Source organism: Ochlerotatus camptorhynchus, unplaced genomic scaffold, assembly GCF_037179485.1.
Source record: "Ochlerotatus camptorhynchus isolate MF236.1 unplaced genomic scaffold, CSIRO-AGI_Acam_v1.1 ptg000457l, whole genome shotgun sequence".
Taxonomy (NCBI): domain Eukaryota; kingdom Metazoa; phylum Arthropoda; class Insecta; order Diptera; family Culicidae; genus Ochlerotatus; species Ochlerotatus camptorhynchus.
Window position 1 is genome coordinate 3,567,156 of NW_027040943.1, and position 17,599 is coordinate 3,584,754.

The window sequence follows — 17,599 nt, forward strand, 5'->3', positions numbered from 1 at the left end:
CTTGTTTCGACATCTTTACGTTTACTCAACATTGTTTGTTTAAATCTTACACCTAACAGTATAAGCTATCCAGTGCTGCCAAATATATCTAAATCATGATGCACAAGCATGAGAAATTACTATTTGAAATTTACTGCAAAAATTCGTCACGCACCCTGTACATCAGTAAAGGGTTGGAATAGAATTTATCTGTGCTTGTTTGTCGATATTCAGAACCACAAGTCCCCCAACGACCACACAACATGCTCTCCAGAGTTGTAATCTTGTAACCAAACTTGGAAGCAGGGGTACAAGTGATTTTGATTGATTCTCTTAATCAACTTTCTCTTTGAAAAAAAAAAATACTTCAAATTTGGTACGCCTACAATTCAAAAACGGAAAAAGCTGAGATAATAGATAATTGATCAATTAAAAGAACAAAATGCTCTTCACATTCATTCCGTCCACTAGCGGTCCTACGTCAAGCTTCCGTTGGTGCCCCTAGGCACAGCCCTTCTACTTTTATAACCGCAGTTCGTACCGCTCCGACGCTTACACCCTCTTCCTTGGCCAATTTTCTCAAGGAGAGTCCGCTCACAGTGCACCATTTGTGCACGATACTTTTTCGTTGTTCCGGAGTAAGACCACACATTTTGACAGGAAACACAAATCTGAGCACTTTTTTGATGCTACACGGAGATGAAAAACTACCCAAAATTAAGTACTTTTCCCTCAATTCCGGGGTTCAGCTCAATAACCCAAATTTGAGTAAATCGCATATAGTAGTTTCCATTTAACACCAGCAAAAAAATTACCTACTCTTAAGTATATTCTACCCGAAATTAAGTTTAATTCACGTAAATTTGAGAATATGCAATTTACTCAAAAGTAACTTATTGGGCTGAACTATATCGTTGGGTCGAATCTCTCGTTCCTTTTTTGACAACAATAACGAGTGCAAGTGAGAGGCTGAAGTCAATATTAAGTAAAAAGAACTCAAATTTTGGGTAGTATTTTTTCTCCATGTATGTCATTCAGAAATGAGCAAACAAAAGGACGCAGCCAAAACATGTTGAAATATTTCATTATATTCAAAGTGACCGTTAAAATAAGGTGTGCTTATAAGTTTTGGAACAGTCTATATGCTCAAATAAATTGTGAAGATACTATTATTTTGTTCGCTTGTATGGGCTTTATGAGCCTTCTGTTTTCTATTTTTAAGATTATTTATTTGCCTATTGTACCATGCTGGAGGTTTAGATTTCTTTGATTTTTTGTTTAGCTTTTTCGGTACTGTCGTCTCTAATATATCGTATACAATTTGACAAAACATATCTACAGCCTGCCCTGGGCTCGAATTTCTAATCAAACTTGTTTTTGATAAGCTCATAGTTTGCATGTCTAAAGTCATAATAGGTTTCCAGCATTGTGGTGTTATCGTGTAAAAATGAGGAGAATTCTATTGCAGACATTGCAGTATGAAATACTTCATTTTTCCATAGAGGTGCGCATGGTGGGTATATAAATGGTGATACAGCTTTGTCTCTTTATAGGCGAGGAAGTCGCGGGGTGGAAAAGTGCGGTTTTAGAGCAAATTGTAAACAAACTCGGTCGCTGTCCCATACAAAAATCCAACATGGCTGAATCATGAATTTGACACATTAGAACACCTATATGTAGGCACCTTGGAGGTGCGGGAGCCTCAATCACGAAGAAATCATCGGTCATATTCGTGAATAAAAATCTACATAACAATTTACATTTAGGCGCAATTGTACATTTACGACTTCTTTTTTTTACCGTTTCTGCTGAAAATACTTTTTGCACAAGGGTTTTAGCATCTGCATCGGATCCAGGGAACCCACATTTTATATGAACAATTACTAGAAATGCACTGGGAAGCCATTTGAGGCGTTAATCAATTTCACCTCATATCTATATTTTCAAATTTATGATTTAAAAATTTCCTAAAAATTAACAAAACATCGAATATGATAAGAAATTATGCAGTACAATTGAGCCCTCTTGCTACTGATTTAAATAACACGAGTTTCTCAATTTAAATTGCTTTTTCACCTATTTGATATGATCTCAGTGATTTACTTTCCTGTTGCTATTATGGTGTTCTAGTATAGTTCCCTGATGAATTTCCTATTCGGGTCGATGCTGGAAAATATGGTCGCTACGCTACACATGTTCGAAGTTTTTGGAAAAAAATAATCGAAATGTTTTATTCTAATGGCCGGTACTGTATCTGACTCTCCTTGTCGTTAGTGTAACCATACTTCCACGTACACAACAACCAACGGGATATAGGCAAAACGTTGTAACATAATTCAAAAATTCCCATCTCTAAATGGGGGCAACTCAGTAATGCTACGACAAAATGGACATGTAACACGTTAAGAGCTTGTTTGCCTGGATTTCTCAAACATCATGGGGTGTCGAGAAGGTACCACATTTGCCTCCTGCTGATGCGACCTTCCACTTGGAAAACAACCCTCCCCTGCTACGACCTCATCCAGATCTCACTAACAGGGCCAACCAAGACATGCTGCTTTGGTTAGCTCTGAGTCAGATATGATTTCGTATTCATTGAAAACCATGACCATGCGGAAATGAGAATGTTAAATAGGCATCATGTTGCATTGTTGTGCGAAGGTTAGTCTCCCGGGGTGTCCCTATAATTATGATAATATATTGAGATTGATATCTATTACAGTGTTAAAATGCTTCGGGATCTTGCGTACACATATGTGAGTGAAACCCCCCGTGTAGCTGAGAGGATAACGTGCGGGAATTTAGTGCGAAATTTAAGAGGAATATTTTAAGGTATGACATATGAGCTAATTTGTCAACATTCTACAAATTGGGATCAATTTTATATGATTTTATCGATTGCAGCGTGGTAAATATTAGCATAGATAGACATTCAAGCATGAAACTCCGCATGTGTAAAACTCCGCAACCCCGTCATTTCAAATGAGAAATTCAAATGGTAATAAGCTCCATGTGCGCAAATTTCCTCTCAGAAGTTTGTTTTCTTGACTTGGACTTGGACGTACAAAGCGGCGAGAAGTTTCATCCGGTAACAATTTGGTTTGTTTTGGTGCAACTATTTATCTTCTTCATGTATGTTTTTAGTTCTACACCGTTCGAAAAAATCATGTAAAATTTACACGATATTTCGTGTAAATTTAAGCGTAATATCGCATAGATTATCAATATTGTATGCAAGCTTGTAAACGATTTCGCTTTTTATGCCAAGTATAGCTCAAAATTAAACGAAGGGAGATTTTTCGCGATAGTTAAAATTCAGAATTTTTTTCTGTGTAGGAGGCCCAATAGGTTCATTTTCAGAGTCCTCGTTGAATTCATTCCCTGCCGCCAAAAATCTACCCCAGAAGATTTTTTTCCAAACAGGTTTTCCCAGCTGTACTCAGCGCGTGCGGCATCGTTTCTTCTTGGCCAATTTAAGCACAATGATTGTGGTTGATTTTTCCGAGAATTAGACGAAACTACACCATTCGAAAAATGCATGTAAATTTCTGCGAGATGTAGCGCACATAAAATTAACGCTAGATTTGGCATAAATTTACGCGATATTTCGTGTTGTTGTTGCCGAGTGCCACTTCTGGTGAAATCACTGTTCGTCCACCCATTAGCAACCAACGGTCGAACGTGCATCATCGTCGCAGTTGGTAACAACAGCGCAGGAATCAACAGCAGTTAAGCCAACTGGTGAGTCCGTCCCAATTGTTTCTTTTGCTGAGTATGGCGTCCGGCGAAGGCGCCATGGAGGATATTTTTTGCCGACCATTGGAAGATTGCCGTAAAAACTCAACGCAGATGTCGCCACTGCATGATGATGATAATGTTGACAGACTGCATATAAAATTCGTGAAAATTAGCGTTAAATCATAATTTTCATCAAGCTTGTGTCATCCCACTGCGTCCTAGCAAGAAGTACGGTCGACTTGTTTCGCGCTCCGTTGTTTTGGAAGTTTTTTCGGTATTCGCTTGATATAAATTATCAGTTTTTTTCTCACTAAGTGACTCCTGGCATAGTTCCCGGTAAATTGATCGAAAAGTGAGTTTTTTTAGTAGAAAGTGTCATTTTCGGATAGATTAATCCGTGCTATTGGAAATTCGCAAACAAATTTGGGCATCATCGTTGCGTGGTCACGCATACGCGCTTACGCATACCCGCTCACGTATCATCATCATCGCGTGTGAGCACCCGTTTCTACATCTTCATCGTTCATCAATCATCGTGCGCCTGTGTGCGCTGAGTGCCGCGCCTCGATCAAGTGCAGAAGAATTGCAAGCGGTTTGGACATACGGCCTCCCACTGCGGCAACAAGGCACGCTGCTCCACATGCGGGGAGAAGCATGAGGATGGCGCCTGCGCAGCTACTGCACCAAAATGCGTGTACTGCAACGAAACTCCTCCTCATGCTCTCTCGTCATGCCCGGCGTACAAACAGCTCGGGGACAAAATGAAACGCTCCCTTAAGAAACGTTCCAGGCGGTCTTTTGCAGAAATGCTTAAGACAGCCACGCCATCGACCACTGACAAAAATCCCTTTTCTCTTTTGTCAGATGACGAGACTGACTCTGACTTGGCTGAGGAGGGAACTTCTTTCAGTTTTCCGGAAGGTGCTGCACGGAAACGAAAGCGCATCCGTTCACGGATTGTTGCAAATAAAGAACCCCAAATCAGCTTGCCTAAATCAAGGAGTGGTGGAAAAAAGGAGACTTCTACTCCTCCTGGATTCCGCAGAACTGACTATAACCAGAACTTTCCATCTCTCCCGGGGACATCAAAAACCCCTGATGGCCCATTTTTAAGAACAGAAGCCCCTTCTTCATCCGGGATGTTCTCATTTGATAAAATTGTGGACGATATTCTCAAGTACCTCAATATTTCTGATCCTCTCAAAAGCATTGTTCTGGCAATGCTTCCTTCTGTGAAGACCCTCTTGAAGCAATTGACATTGAAGTGGCCCCTCATTGCAGCTATCATCTCCTTCGATGGATAATTTTCCAAACGAGGTCGGGGATTTGATCACTGTTCTACAGTGGAATTGTCGAAGTCTTATTCCGAAATTAGATTCGTTCAAGTATTTAGTCCATAACAATAATTGCGATGCATTTGCCCTCTGTGAAACATGGCTCTCTTCAGAAATTGATCTTCCTTTTTACGATTTTAACATTATTCGATTGGATCGTGAGGATTCACGTGGAGGAGGGGTACTTTTGGGGATCAAAAAGTGCCATTCCTTCTATAGAGTGAATCTTCCCGAATTCCCCGGTATTGAAGTTGTCGCATGTCAGGTTACCATTAAAGGTAAGAGCCTTTGTATTGCTTCTGTATATATTGCTCCTAGAGTGTCTGTTAATCGCAAACAACTTTTCGACATATGTGCGGTACTTCCCGCTCCATGGTTGATCATGGGAGATTTTAACTCCCACGGTACAGGCTGGGGGGAGCTGTACGATGATTACCGTTCTACTTTGATTTATGATCTCTGCGACAACTTCAACATGACAATCCTTAACAATGGAGAAGTAACACGTTTGGCTGGTCCATCCTCTAATGGTAGCAAATTAGACCTTACCTTTTGCTCCAATTCACTATCGTTGGATTGCACTTGGCAAGTAATCCAGGATCCGCACGGTAGTGATCATCTGCCGATCAAAATTTCGATTGCCAGTGGGTTCAACTCGTCAGAATCCGTTAACGTCGCATATGATCTAACCCGTAACATCGATTGGACTAAGTTCCAATCCGCGATAGACGATACAGTATCGTCAGTGGAAGAGCTTCCGCCGTTGGAGGAATATAATTTCCTCTCTAATCTCATCGTCGACAGCGCCCTTCAAGCTCAAACACGACCGGTGCCGCGATCGTCAATCCGTAAGAAAACACCATCGCTCTGGTGGGATCAACAATGCACGGAGGTTTACCGTAAAAAGTCCGACGCGTTTAAACTTTTTCGGAAACGCGGAACACGCGAGCATTTCGACGCATACACATCTCTTGAACGCGAACTCAAGAGCCTCATCAAGGCTAACAAACGGGGTTACTGGCGGCAGTTTGTAGACGGATTGTCGCGTGAAACGTCTATGAATACGCTTTGGAGTACGGCGCGAAGAATGCGTAACCGGTCTACTAACAACGAAAGCGAGGAATGCTCGGATCAATGGATTCTTAAATTCGCGCGAAAAGTGTGTCCGGATTCCGTGCCGTCGCAGTTGATTCCTCGCGAAACCGCGAACTCGGTAGACGAAATTTTATCGGTTTTAGAGTACGGTAGTTTTTGCTTCCAGTCGGCAGCTAAAACGCACATCATCAAGCTGGAACGGATCCAGTATCGTTGCCTTCGTATCGCGTTAGGATGCATGCACTCGACTCATACTATGAGTCTCGAAGTGCTGGCGGGCATGTTGCCACTATGCGTCCGTTTTTCAGAGTTATCTCTGAGGCTCCTCACCCGTTGCGAAGTAATGAACCCACTGGTGATCGAAAATTTTGAGAAGCTTCTGGAGCTAAATCCTCAAACATGTTTTATGACTTTGTACTACCTATATTTAACACAGGATGTCAGCCCTTCAAGAAATATTCCCAATCGTGTAGTCTTCTCCGATTTCGGCAATTCAGTGAATTTTGATTTATCCATGACGCAGGAGCATCATCGTTTTATGATTGCTCCGTCATTATACTCTGCAAAGTTTGGCCATGTTGATTCTGCAAGAACGTTTTTCACAGATGGATCTCTAATAGAGGAGTCCGCTGGTTTTGGTGTATTTAATGAATTTCATAGCGCTTCTCGAAAACTTGAAGCTCCTTGTTCTGTGTATGTGGCTGAACTGGCAGCAATTCACTACACTTTGGAAACTATTGCTTCACTTCTTCCAGACCACTACTTTATTTTTACGGATAGTCTCAGTTCTGTCGAGGCTATCCGTTCCATTAGGCCGGTAAAGCACTTCTCGTATTTTCTCTTGAAAATACGAGAACTGCTTAGTGCTTTATCCGTGCGCTCTTTCATCATCACCTTCGCGTGGGTCCCTTCGCATTGCTCAATTTTGGGCAATGAGAAGGCAGATTCACTTGCGAAGGTGGGCGCTATGGAAGGCGACATTTATGATCGACAGATCGCCTATAGTGAATTTTTCTCTATTTATCGTCAGCAGTCGCTCGTTAGCTGGCAACATCAATGGAGTGAAGGGAGCTTGGGACGATGGCTACATTCAATTATCCCTAAGGTGTCGAAGTTTGCATGGTTCAAAGGGTTGGACTTGAGTCGAGACTTCATACGCGTGATGTCTCGTTTCATGTCCAATCACTATTGTCTAAACGCTCACTTGTTCCATGTGGGGTTGGGAGACAGCAATCTCTGTGAATGTGGACAAGGTTACCAGGACGCTGATCACATCCTTTGGTCTTGTGCGGAGTATCGTGGAGTCAGATCACATTTTTATGATTCCCTTCGGGCTCGAGGTAGACAACCTAATGTTCCAGTTCGGGATATTTTGGCTAGACGCGATCTGGAGTTTATGAAACTCATATATGTTTACTTTAAGGATATTAACCTTAGATTGTAAGTTTGATTAACCTTGTGTTTAGTTTGTGTTTTGTACGTCTGGGGGTTTTTTTTTTCAATGTTTGTTTTCAAGATGAATAGAAATAATTTCATGCTTTAGGGTTAATTAAATAGTTGTATCGTAAACCACATTTAAAACCTCCTTCTTCCCTTTTCCCATCCAAAAAATTGTAAATCTCCACTAACCTCGAAACGACCGCGAGTACTCGGTCCAGTTCCTTTAACTTTAAATATAAGACAGTAATAATGTATAACGCAAAGGATAACTCGGCACTGTAAAGTTTATTCTATCGAGCCTGTACAAATAAAGTAATTACAAAAAAAAAATCAAGCTTGTGTAAAATCCTTCTAATGTAACATTCGAATTGATGAAGAAAAAGTTTTTACGATCAGACTGATGTGCATCTTTGACTTTTCCACATGAACTTTCATAAGATATATTCATTTCATTTCGTGGCTCAATTACTCAAAATAAAGATGATTTGTTATCTTGTTATCACTTTGAAAACCATCTAGCACCATTTTATAGTATGGTGCGTGTTGAGTAAATCAAGTTCCGTTGCGTTTTCCGTCGAACATTGTGAGTATCAATATGTTTGCTTAGAAAAGGCCAAAACGAACATTTATTGAATATTGGCGTCCTATACAACCAATTCTCCATTACCACCAGCATGATACAACCTTTCCTAAGTAAATTCACCTAATTTCCACTTTCATCTTAGTGGAAATCGCACATATTCACCATTTTCCGAAAAATGCAGCTGCGCTTGAGGTAACCTGTTATGCATTATTTTCCATGAAAACATCTCCGAATTGTACCGAAATAATAACAATTAGTTTTAAAACACGTTTTCTTACACGATTCAAGCAAAAGTTTCCACGGGAAATCATTAGTTTTTCTTTATGAACAGATTTGCCCCAAAAATCTTCTGTTTTACTTGGAAAATTTGGAAACTATCCTCCTTCTAGTAGCTCTCACTTCGAAATGTAGGAGGTGAGCTTGGAAAAGTTTCACTGCAAGACGCCAATAATGCTTCACGAATTTGGACAAGTCCCACGAATTTGAGGTGTCGACAAAACGTGCGCACGTGTCGTCATCTATGGACGCCCACCCAACTCATTCATTTTAATCACCCGGGTGCCAAGCTTTGTCCTTTTCGCTTGCTGCATCGTCGTGGGATACCTATCGTAGACACCGAGTTAAGATTCAATTTACTTTGATGCATTTTTTAAAAATTCAAAAGCAGTTTTTTTCGACGTGTTCTAATGCATTTTTACACCAAACTTCCTGGAAGAATTTCCCAGAGCTTCCCAGATCTTTCTGGAAGAACTTGTAGGAACTTCATAGAACTTCCTGGAAAAGCTTACTAGAACTTCCTGGAAAAACTTCCCAGAACATTGTAGAAGAACTTCAGGAAAGTTCTTCCAAGAAGTACTAGGAAGTTTTTACAGGTAGTAAGTTTTTCCAGGAAGTTCTATGAAGTTCCTGCAAGTTCTTCCAGAAAGATCTGGGAAGTTTTGGGAAACTCTGGGAACTACCTAGAACTTCCTGGAAATTCTTCTAGGAAGTTCTGGGATGTTCGAGGAAGATGTTCTAGTATGTACTTTCATGAAATTGTGGGAAGTTGATTTCCTGACAGACCTTTCCAAAAATTCCTGAAAGAACTTTCCAGAATTTCCAGTAAGTACTTTTCAGAACTTCCTAGAAGAACTTTCCAGAGCTTCTTGAATGAACTTCGCAGATTTTCCAGAAAGATCTTCCCAGAACTTCCGAGAAGTTTTCAGAACGCATACCTAATGAGAACGAAAAAAAAAACCTTAGAGCTTTTGAAAAGTTCGTAAATGATTTTAGAACCATGTAGAATTTATGAGGGATTCGTAGAGGTACTTTCTGAATATTGAAGGTTTTATTTATATTTGTGTCATGGATTGAAAGTTAAAAAACCATAAAATTATCCATTCTCGTTTATAATATATTCTAAAACATCTGACTACACTCAAAAAGAAGCTGAAAAACTCTTATAACTAAAAAATATCACCCTCACTTTCAGTGAGCGAGCATTGGGCCTTTCTATACACATAATCAAGCACAACTTGTTGAATTTTAATCCTAAGTTCCAGCTTGTGGGCACCCTCAAGTTTTCTAACGTGCGGTAGCAAACTTTCTAAGAAAACAATATCTTCATCGCGATTTTTCTCAGCCTATTTCTCAAGCAGTTCAAGCTTCCTCCCTTTTATTTCCAGTACCCGTGCAGCATGCTGGCTTCTCTCCGAAGATTATTTGATTTTTTTGGCCGGAGGTTGCAAGGGTGAGTCCGAAGATCCAGCGATAGAAGGGTCGGCTACTTCAAACCACCCTTCTGTTTCCTCCAATGCCTCCACTTCGCCATAATCGATTTCATCGTCCTGATCATTGGCTGTTGGTGTGGGTGGAATCTTAAGGTTTCCGGTTGATTTTCGGGGTTTCATCTGCTGCCTCAAGAACTGCATGCAGGTAAAATATGGCCAAGTGCTGTGGCAGCTTTTATCTCCTGCTTCACCGGATTTAGGTACCGGCAGCTAGCGCAGTTCCCTAGCGTAGGTATCTCGAAGGTTCTTCCACTTTTTGACGTAGAACTACGTCTTTGTCGACTATACTGGGGTGCAAATCAAACAATATGTGTGGTGAAGGAGTGTTAGGTTTTGAACGCTTGTAACTTTGTCATTTATAGATGAAATTAAAATCCAAATACGCCAATCGATAGGATATTACATTACGAACCTGTTGAAATAAATATTTTTTCCAATTTTTCTGTAATTAAAGTATTGAAAATGTACATATAATAATTTTATCACTGATTTCATGAAATAAGCCTTTTTCCCAAACCCAGTCATCACAAACGAATACCACTTGGTTGCATATCATTCTGCTTGAACCTGAAAAGATATAAATCAGCGCTGCTCTCATGCCTCTGCTCATTACCGCTTCGGACGGCGTGGCACTTGGTCCTGCATCAAGCAGGACTAGGTCAGCGGCTAAAGGTGGATCACGGCGTGTCCACCACAATGAGGGATGAGACTTGAAAAAACGTGCATGTAAAACCCCCTCCCGCTTAACAACCCCCTCCCCCTCCCCCTTAACAATAACCCGAAAAATATATGGACTTTGACGATCATTTTTTTTCGGTAAATAAATTTTAAGCAAATCCTAATAATGTATAAACAATTAATTTTTTACATGCAGAGCCAACATTTTCATAACAAAATATTGCTTAATAGGAGACATACACTCGATGAATTACCAACAACTGACTGTAAAACATATCTGGTACCTCTATATATGCAATTATATTAACATCCAAAGTCCATCCTTTTTTACATATTCTGCACAAAAGAAACTTTTTACTCCGCCTCATTCATAAAAAAACGGCGGGAAATCCTATCAGGTTCTGAACCTGAAAAGATATAAAATAGCGCTACTGTCATGCGTTTGCTCATTGTCGCTTCGGACGGCGTGGCGCTTGGTCCAAATCAGCGGCTAAAGGTGGATCACGGCGTGACTACAATGAGGAAAAGTAATGATATAAACCCCCTCCCCCTTTCACAACAACCTCTCTCTCTCTCCCATCACAACAATCTCCCCACCCCTCAACAACCTCTCCTAACCCCCCCCCCCCACTCATCAACAACCTTTCCTACCCTCCCCCCCACTCATCAACAAACTTTCCTAACCCCCCCCTCCCCCCACTCATCAACAAACTTTCCTAACACACCCCCCCCCCCCACCCACCAACAACCCCCACCCCTCAAATCCCACACATGAGTTGTTGCAACGTGATCAACAAATCAATATCTATGTGTCGGCCACATACTTAATATATGTACATATAAAAACCATGCGTGACCACACATACTATTCATTTGCGTATAAATTTCATGTGTACTTCTGAGTGGATTCTGTTTATGTGTGGTCAAATGAAAATCATGTGGAATTTCACATAGATATTTGTCAAGAAAAATGTGTAAATTGTTTTGAGTCAACCATAACTGAAACATTAACATACTTGAAAATTTTAAGATAAAGTATAACAGTCAAAAATGCATGAAAAACATCAATTTTGTGTGATTCTACGTCATACTGCGGTCGTGTCTAGGACACAACCCTTTATTTTTTTTTTCAATTCATTTGCTGAAAATACAATATCAATTAAGAATTACAAAAAGAGTCGAATCAGTTTTGAAAATACGTGCTGCTATAAATAAGGCGAATGCACCAAATTTGTGATGTTTGTTCCCCAGTACAGCGAAAATAAAATATTAAACTTACTGGGAATCGAAAACTCCTTCTCGAGTTCCTTCCACCCTTTCCCCACCAGAACACGGTTCCGGTATTTTCGGGATGTTTGATCCCACAATTCTTCCCGCAAGAAAATAGCACCGATAAAATATTCTGCATCGATTCCGGTGGTAGTAGGTTCTGTTTCCGCCATCGTGAATTCAGAATTGATTTTTTTTTATTTTAAATTACGAGAAAAAAAACTGATTGACCCGAAATCTGTTTGCAGAAAAAAAAAAAAAACATAAAGGACTTTTCGCGCGGAAATCGAGCGACAAACCAGTGCATGCAGTGTTTGGTCGTATGGTAATCGCTCATCGCGTCGCATTCGTTCGCGTTCACCGTGGCATGTCAGGCATGTTATTGCTTTGTTTAAATGTGCGAAGGCCGGTCGCGCGACTTGTCAAAATTTGCATCGCGTTGCGTTGCATCGCGAATCGCGTCTACCCTGGCCGCCACCTAAGAGGAGTAGAATATACACAACTTCGCAAAGGCATGTATTATTTTGAATACAAACTTACCGTTTTTTCGTTCCTACAATAAATGTTTGATTTGATTCCGTAAAATACTACACACTTAGAAATACCTAATTTTACACGTGGCGGAATCCATCTTTGACATAAAGGATGAGACGTAAACAAACATGTCATGTAAAATTAAGTGCTCCGACACTGAAAAGTTCGGTACTCGACGAAAAGTACGTTTGATTCAGCTGAATTGCGCGTCTTTTATGACTAAATTTTATGTCAAAATTGACGCTCGTATATGTCAGTCTCAGGGCATCTAAATTTACATGAATTTTTCTAAGTGTGTATTATTGATTGTAATGAGAGGAAGAAAGTGTCTTCACGTTGTTTCGGGCTCGTCTCGTAATTCTGTTTTTGTTTTCCGCGTGGTCGGAATTTGACTTTTATGCTGCGTATCTCTTTCGCTGTGGCTGCGCCTCTGGCGGAAAGCAAGTGGAACTGCCGATCAGGAGAACTTGACGTGTAGCGTCGTTTTAGGGAGCCGGGAGCTTTAGAGAAATATTTCGTTGATGTGATAGATTATGCTGCTTCGCAATAGGGTTTCTACCCGAGCAATTTCGGTGGTAGTCAAGCTGGCTCGATCTATTCTTTTTAGGAAGGTTTATACTTCAAGAGCAAATTTGCATTACTCCGAAAGTAACGAAGGTAAATAAAGTCGAGCTATCAGTGTCAATCAATGCTACTGCTATTACACTATATACTGTCCGAATATAGCATCACATCCCATTTTTAAATTTATTTACCAAGTCAAATTGCTTTTTGACGTAATCACCTTCCGATCAAAATATTTTTCGATGCTCCTTAAGTCACCCAATTTCTATGGAGATGCCGTTTGTCTTAAATAACAGCGCGAAGAAACCCGTGAAAAGTGTACGTTTGTCGTGGTACTAAAATGATGAATGGGCTGCACGTAAGGAGACGTGATTGATAATTCTCCCGAATATTCTGCTAAATACACTTTGACTTAAGCAACATTAGGGGCCACCAAACGACGTATAATAACTTTTGACTAAAAAAACCAGTATTTTTTAAGCATGAAAGCTAGCTATCTGTTTTGTATGATCAAAACCTGGCTACATAGTTAATGAACAACCCCTAATCCGAAATGCAAACTCCTCACGGAACTATCAACTCTATACTTTCATCTTCTAATCTATCGTATAAATTGATCACTTATTTTCCATTGATATGTTTTCCGTCGATCTTGTTTTCCGTGCTGAGCACCAATGCTACCAATGCCAGGGAGGCAGCTCCCACACCTGGACCCTACCTATCGACTCATCAACTCATGATCCGGAGACCAACGGCTTTACTTCCCTTCTCCGAAGGAAGGCGTGATCTGAGATGTTATGCCTCAGAACATCCCGGCGGCGCCGACTGGGATTGAACCCAGGCCTGCTGGAGTGAGAGGTAATCACGCTTCCCACTACACCACCGTTTAATAAATAGGTGCATTAAATATGAGACTCACATTGTTTGGTTAAGAGACAATTGACACCGTCTTCAACCAGAGGTTGTACAGACTGAATACTTAACCTACTTGTCTAATGGACAACATACAACACCCAGTAGACTAGTAGGGAAAATTCCGGGTTGCGAAAAGCTCCACCCGGCTGGAGCGGGAATATAACCCTCACTTCGTGGCACTCACAATACGCCTGAACGACGGGTGACCAACTTAAGTTAGGTTATCGTTATTAGCGAGACTTTCATCCAGAGGCTGGTTCATCTCTTCGCATTGTTTGGCATTTTTAGGCACTTTAGATAGGGGAAGTGGATGTAATGTCGGCCTAAATTCTCCTAATTTGGTCCCATACATAAATTCACTAAATTTGACTAAATTTTCAATAGCGACCAAAAATATCCATTAGTATACCGGTATACCGTCCCAATGACGCGTTCATCTAGATAAAATTGATAAATAAGAGATTTTTTTGCGATGGGCCCAATCTTAGATCCATAGGCCCCTAGATAGATTTTTAATTGATAGATTGGTTTATCAAATATTCATGATTTATTGGTGTAATTTTGTGCGTGAATTGGTTTAGTGTGCTGAGCTTAAATTTTTGTAGATCACCATTTCTGTTTGTGTTCTTCTTCTTCTTCTAACCTATTTCTTCTTGAATAATACATCAAATTCTTTGGCATTTGTAATAATTTGTTGTCACATTAAAGATCGTTTATGTGACACAAATTTGGTTGAAATCGGTTTTTTTTTTTATGTAATAAAATAACATAAAGCAGACCACTGGACCCGGTGTACCTGACAACACAGCATTTTACTAAAATAGCTCAAAATTCATACAGTCTCAACTTGCAAGTCTAAAACTACCTATCTCCTACCGATAAATCAATAAGCAGTCAAGGTTCCGAAAATCTATAAGTGTATCAAAAAGTTGTTGTACGAGCAATATTGTACATGTTCACCAATGCATTTAATATATTGAACATTTGGTAGCGCTAAAAACGCTCAATTGGTTTGCATCCAGCTCCTTTAGGTAACACTAAATGATGAAGATAAAATGAATTATCAGAACCATAAAGTTGACCCACTACGCTTGACCTTTTATTATGGAAAGTTCATGTTAACACGAAGCGTGTGAGAGTGGGAGAGTGACCGAATAAAAGAAGAGTCATGTCGGAGAGTATGGCTCGACGGCGGCCACAAACCATTGGAACCAGGGCACAGGTGAGTTGACGATGCTGATAGTATCTGGGTCACAGCTTCGTCGCGCCGGGGCGTTTGGATTACTTGTTCCGGCAATTGAACGAACATTCTGAGTGAGGGTGAACGTGAGTAGCACATTCTGCCTGTTGCATGCGGAAGTAGTTAACAGGTTTGCTGAGTGAACTGAGTGTAAGTAACAGGAGACAGTGAGAGCCTTATAAACTACCTACTACCTACATGTTAACAGATAGTGGAAAGCTTTTGGAGTTGCATTGAGTGTGAGTCTTAATATGGGATGCGGTGAGATTTTCTCTTGTTTCTGTTGGGAGGTTACGGAAATTAAGGATAAAAGTAAACGGACTACGTATGCGGCGAGTCAGGCTTACTGCTTTGTGGGTCAAGGTAAAACATGCGAGAGGTAGAATTTAAATTCCACTTATCTTGAATTTCCGGATTCCATTCTGCTACTGTGTTATCTGACTTATGACGAATTCGTATTAACCGAGAAACACGAACTAGTCTAATTTAATGTTACGTTACGTTACATGCTATGTTCAATTAGAATAAGTACACATTCTTGTGGATAAAACGTACATTCGAAATGAGTCAGGTAACCCAGAAGGAGCAATAAATTCTGAAGTAACTGGAACATATTCTTGCCTTAGGGCCCTGTGTTCTTTAACCTCTGTTTATGCCTATACTATTTTTGCATTCACATATACCCAAGCATTCTTTTTATTCAGGTTTATCAGTAAAATGTAATCAACTTCCCCCCGTTTCGCAGTAACTATCTTCGCCTTAACCTTTGTGTCCCTGACCCTCAACACCCCCAATTCAAATTACTGCCAAAACATACACTTTTATCAGATTTTATATGAAACAACCTAAAATGATAACAAATTGGAGCCAATTTTCTTGCAAACCATTCCGGAAATATTCCGGATTCCAGGGGTTATGGCAGTGCCGTATAACAATGTTACAAGTAAATACAAAATATAAAAATCAAAAAGGGAAAAAGATAATCATTTCCATTAATGTTCTTTGCCTTTGCGTTCTATGTATCTGATTGTTCTTACTGCGATTTCACAGTAGAAGCTTAATTAATATAATTTAATCCGTGCGTTTGCAAACGGATACACACGAAAAACGACGAATAATAACGGTCGCGGGAATCGTTGGAATTTCAGGGTAAAGGCCCATAAGTTTTGCAATAGGCGATATCTGAAACCCAGACCGCGGGGATCGAAAAGTTCAGCAGGCTAAGAAAACTCTAATGCATGCAATAAAGTTATCAATAGTAGAAAGATTGTGCGACATAGCGTCACTCCGTTTGCTTTCGTTGGCGGCGGCGTTGGTCGGCGTGAGTTTATTTTTAATTATTTAGAAAAAAAAAACTTCTCCAACCAATCGCACATGTACAAAAATTACTGCCCAGATTTGAGTTCCGATGACTCAAAATCGCTAAAACGAAGGTCACTCATAATTTGAATAAATATTGCTTCTCGTATATGGGGAAAATTTAAGGAAATTTTACACAGGTTAGAAGTGCACTAGTGGACAGACCAAAACCACATTCAGTTATCCTCATATTCGAGAAGTTTTCCTCGGAAAAGCATCGGAAAATTTACTCATTCTATGGGTGACCTACGTTTTCGCGAATTTGAGTAACCTGACTTAAATATGAGTAACTTTTAATAAATTTTGAGTCGTTCTGATTGGCCATGCATGCAGAATTTGTTTAGAAAAGTATGTCAAGTGCTTATTAAAATTGCAGGGGATGGAGTCGTATGGCAAAATGTTACAACCCTTTTATTAAGTATAAGAAAAGTACGTTATGTAGAGGTGGATAGTATTGAAAAGCAATCTGTTGCATTACGTAACAATGTAATGGGCCCTACGATTTTTTTTTTCATTTATTGAGCTTTACACGTTATTAATATGTTGATAGCGATAAAAGATGGGCTTTTATTACTCTGATGCATATTTGAATGTACGCACATTGTAGTCATATAGCTTTTTGTTTATGTATTTGAAGATGAAGTCTTTCGAATATACGTGGAATCCCGCACAACTTGGACCTGTAAGAGATTAAAAAAAGGCCTAATTTCAGCGTGTTGTTAATAATAGTCCCTTATTCACTTTTATGTAAATCCGATCCTCGTCAGTAAGCCAGTGAACGGCGCCGGTGGTGTAGTGGTAAGCGTGATTACCTCTCACCCCAGCAGGCCTGGGTTCAATCTCAGTCGGCGCCGCCGGGATGTTCTGAGGCATAACATCTCCGATCACGCCTTCCTTCGGATGGGAAGTAAAGCCGTTGGTCCCCGGATCATGATTTGATGGGTCGATAGGTAGGGTCCAGGTGTGGGAGCTGCCTTCCTGGCACGTCGGTACCATTGGTGCTCAGCACGGAAAACAAGATCGACGGAAAAAACAAACCAAAGGAAAAAAAAAGTAAGCCAGTGCATATTGTGAAACTCTATTTTTGCAAATGCTGCAATTG